The 3,754-nt window shown below is 57.9% G+C and overlaps 1 protein-coding gene across 4 annotated transcripts in view; it reads left to right on the top strand.

The window, feature by feature from the left end:
* Positions 1–3,118: 3,118 nt before the first annotated feature.
* The window catches only part of LOC144597835 (roquin-1-like), a 98,787-nt gene continuing 98,151 nt past the window's right edge, over positions 3,119–3,754 (top strand). For 2 of the 4 annotated variants that reach the window (XM_078407479.1, XM_078407476.1), the window contains exon 1: positions 3,119–3,234. The gene's annotated coding sequence lies outside the window, so the exon portion shown is untranslated. Of the gene's footprint in view, positions 3,235–3,283; positions 3,325–3,450; positions 3,520–3,754 lie in introns of those variants that run through there. The other 2 variants (XM_078407477.1, XM_078407478.1) reach the window with 2 other exon arrangements.

Genomic DNA, 3,754 nt, shown 5'->3' with positions numbered 1-3,754 from the left:
CCAAAACTGCACACAGTACTCCAGGTGTGGTCTCACTCGGGCCCTGTACAACTGCAGAAGGACCTCTTTGCACCTATACTCAACTCCTCTTGTCATAAAGGCCAACATGCCATTAGCTTTCTTCACTGCCTGCTATACCTGCATGCTAACTTTAAGTGACTGATGAACAAGGACACCCAAATCTCTTTGTACTTCCCCATTTCCTAACTTGACACCATTCAGATAATAATCTGCCTTCCTGTTCTTACCACCAAAGTGGATAACCTCACACTTATCTACATTAAACTGCATCTGCCATGCATCCGCCCACTCACACAACCTGTCCAAGTCACCCTGCATCCTCATAGCATCCTCCTCACAGTTCACACTGCCACCCAGCTTTGTGTCATCCGCAAATTTGCTAATGTTACTTTTAATCACTTCATCTAAGTCATTAATGTATATTGTAAATAGCTGCGGTCCCAGCACCGAGCCTTGCGGTACCCCACTAGTCAATGCCTGCCATGTAGGGGCACAGGGATTGGTCCAGACCATCGAACCCTCTGATTGGTAGAAGAGGTGAGGTGGTGCGCAGGTAAAGGTAACAGGCAGTCTGGTTTAGAACTCCGAGAGAGACAGTAAGATTTATGGTTGTCTGTCGTTTAGTGCGTTGGTTGTCACGGTTGTTAATCTTACAATAAACGTCTACCTCAACGCACATCGCCTACGACTCGCCATAGTGGTGCCCTCAATGTTCTACCCCCCCCTCCCTCCACCCCAGCACTCTTAGCTTCACTCCGAGCGCGGGTGGGGTCCCTGGCCCCGGTCCCTGTTTCTCGTCACGGGGATCCCCCTTCACATGTCCCGCCGGCCTTGGGCGACTGCGAGTTTGTGTTTCGACGCATCGATGCCCACCGTCCCCCATTCCGGCCGGTTTACCAGGGTCCGTCAGGGTAGTGAAAAGAGGCACAGTCACCTTCACGTTAGAAGTGGGCACACGACAGGAGGTCGTCTCGGTGTCCCGCCTCAAGCCTGCTTATTTGGACCCAGACCAGCCCGTCACAGCGGCTCAACCTCCTCGCTGGGGCCGACCTCCGGCCGCGGCTCCCGTACAGCAGTTTCCCCCCTCGCTGCCCCCGTTCGGGATTCCTCTTCCCCCGGTCGCCTTGCCACTGCCGCCTCCGGCTCCGTCAGTTCCCCCTCCTCCCGCGGTGCCGGCTTCCCCGTCCCCACCCCCGGTGGGGCCTCCCTCTCCCCTCCGCACCCGCTCCGGTCGGGTGGTCCGGGCACCTGCCCGGTACCGCGCCGAGGGTTCTGGGGGGGGGGGGGGGGTCATGTAGGGGCACAGGGATTGGTCCAGACCATCGAACCCTCTGATTGGTAGAAGAGGTGAGGTGGTGCGCAGGTAAAGGTACCAGGCAGTCTGGTTTAGAACTCCGAGAGAGACAGTAAGATTTATGGTTGTCTGACGTTTAGTGCGTTGGTTGTCACGGTTGTTAATCTTACAATAAACGTCTACCTCAACGCACATCGCCTACGACTCGCCATAGCCATTCCGAAAGGGACCTGTTAATCCCTACTCTTTGTTTCCTGTCTGCCAACCAATTTTCTATCCATGTCTACACCCTACCCCCAATACCATGTGCTCTAATCTTGCCCACTTATCTCCTATGTGGGACCTTATCAAAGACTTTCTGAAAGTCCAGGTACACTACATCTACTGGCTCTCCCGTGTCCATTTTCCTAGTTACATCCTCAGAAAATTCTAGAAGATTAGTCAAGCATGATATCCCCTCGTAAATCCATGCTGACTCGGAACGATCCTGTTACTGCTATCCAAATGTTCTGCAATTTCTTCTTTTATAATTGACTCCAGCATCTTCCCCACCACTGATGTCAGGCTAACTGGTCTATAATTTCCCATTTTCTCTCTCCCTCCTTTCTTAAAAATTGGGATAACATTAGCTACTCTCCAATCCACGGGAACTGATCCTGAATCTATAGAACATTGGAAAATGATCACCAACCCGTCCATGATATCTAGAGCCACTTCCTTAAGTGCCCTGTCCCTGGGATGCAGACCATCAGGCCCTGGGGATTTATCCGCCTTCAGTCCCATCAGTCTACCCAACACCATTTCCTGCCTAATGTGGATTTCCTTCAGTTCCTCCGTTACCCTCGGACCTCTGTTCACTGGTACATCTGGGAGATTGACAAGTTATTGATTAGTAAAGGTGTCAGGAGTTACGGGGATGAGGCAGGAAAGTGAGGTTAAGAGCGAAAGATAGATCAGCCATGATTGAATGGCGGAGTAGACTCGATGGGGCCGAATGGCCTAATTCTGCTCCTATGACATGAACTCTGTAAGCTTCATGTGAACAAGGAGTTTCATTACACTCTGGTGTGCGACACTAAACCGAATCTGTAACCCTTACCTGCCAGAGATATCCCTGACCCACTCTCTCTGTAGCTTAATCAGCCACTTTTCTTTGATGGAGGGTCTCCGACCTGGAACATTCATACCATCCGTTTCATGGGGGATGGGGTTGGGGGGATGGGGTTGGGGAATGGAGATGGGGGGGATGGGGTTGGGGAATGGGGATGGAGATGGGGGATGGAGGATGGGGTTGGGGGATGGGGACGGGGGATGGGGTTGGGGACGGGGGATGGAGGATGGGGTGGGGGGACGGGGAATGGGGGTTGGGGATGGGGGATGGGGATGGGGTTGGAGATTGGGGATGGGGGATTGGGGATGGAGATTGGGGATGGAGAGATGTGAGGGTTGGGGGATGGGGGAAGGGGATGGAGATTGGGGATGGGGAGGGGGTTGGAGGATGGGGTCATGGGATGGAGATTGGGGAAGGGGATGGAGATTGGGGATTGGGGATGGAGATGGGGATTGGGAGGGAAAAGGGGGATGGGGTTGGGGGATGGGGATGGAGATTGGGGATGGGGGACAGGGATGGGGTTGGGGAAGGGGATGGAGATTGGGGATGGGGGGATGGGGGAGGGGGTTGGAGGATGGGGTCGGGGTAGTGTTTTGCTGGCCAGAGGGGGAGGAGCGGCTGGCTGGCTGGCTGTGTGTGTGTCTGGGTGGGAACGTTCGTTGCGCGGCCCTGGTGTGCCGGGGGAAGGTGTTTGCGGGGGAGGAGACGGTCGCGCCGGAGCGGCGGCTGCGGGTGGGTGCGAGTCCCGGTGGGCAGAGCGGTGAGGCCGGGCCGGCTCCGGGGGGCAGCGGCGGCGGACGGACGGGCGGTGAGTGAGAGAGTGAGAGAGTTGAGAGGGAGGGACCAGGGTGCGGCCCGGGGCGGCAGCAGCGGCGGCGGACGGACGGACGGACGGACGGTGAGTGAGTGAGAGGCCGGGCTGCGGGGGCAACGCCCGCCCGCCCGCCCGGCGAGGCCCGAGAAGCTGGGCCGGGGAAGGAGGGAGGGAGGGAGGCGGGCGGGCGGTTTGGACGCTGGGTCCGGGTCCGGGTCCGGGTCCGGGTCGGGTCCGGGCCCGCTGGCGCTGCACCGGCGGTCGGAGGGTCGGGCCCAGGTGAAAGCGCGGCGGCGATTCTGGGGATCGAGGCCCGGGCGGCGGATCTCTCCCCTCCCCCCCAGATGACAGCTCCATCTCTCCCCTCTTTCCCCCCCCTCCCCCCCCTCTCTCTCTCCTCTCCCCCCCCCCCTTCTTCCCCCCTCCTCTTTCCCCCCTCTTCCCCCCTCTCTCTCTCCCTCTCCCCCCCCTCTCTTCCCTCTCCCCCCCTCTTTCCCCCCCCTCTCTCCACCCC

Source organism: Rhinoraja longicauda, chromosome 11 (assembly GCF_053455715.1).
Source record: "Rhinoraja longicauda isolate Sanriku21f chromosome 11, sRhiLon1.1, whole genome shotgun sequence".
NCBI classification, from domain to species: domain Eukaryota; kingdom Metazoa; phylum Chordata; class Chondrichthyes; order Rajiformes; family Arhynchobatidae; genus Rhinoraja; species Rhinoraja longicauda.
This window is presented reverse-complemented; position numbering and strand designations above follow the sequence as displayed.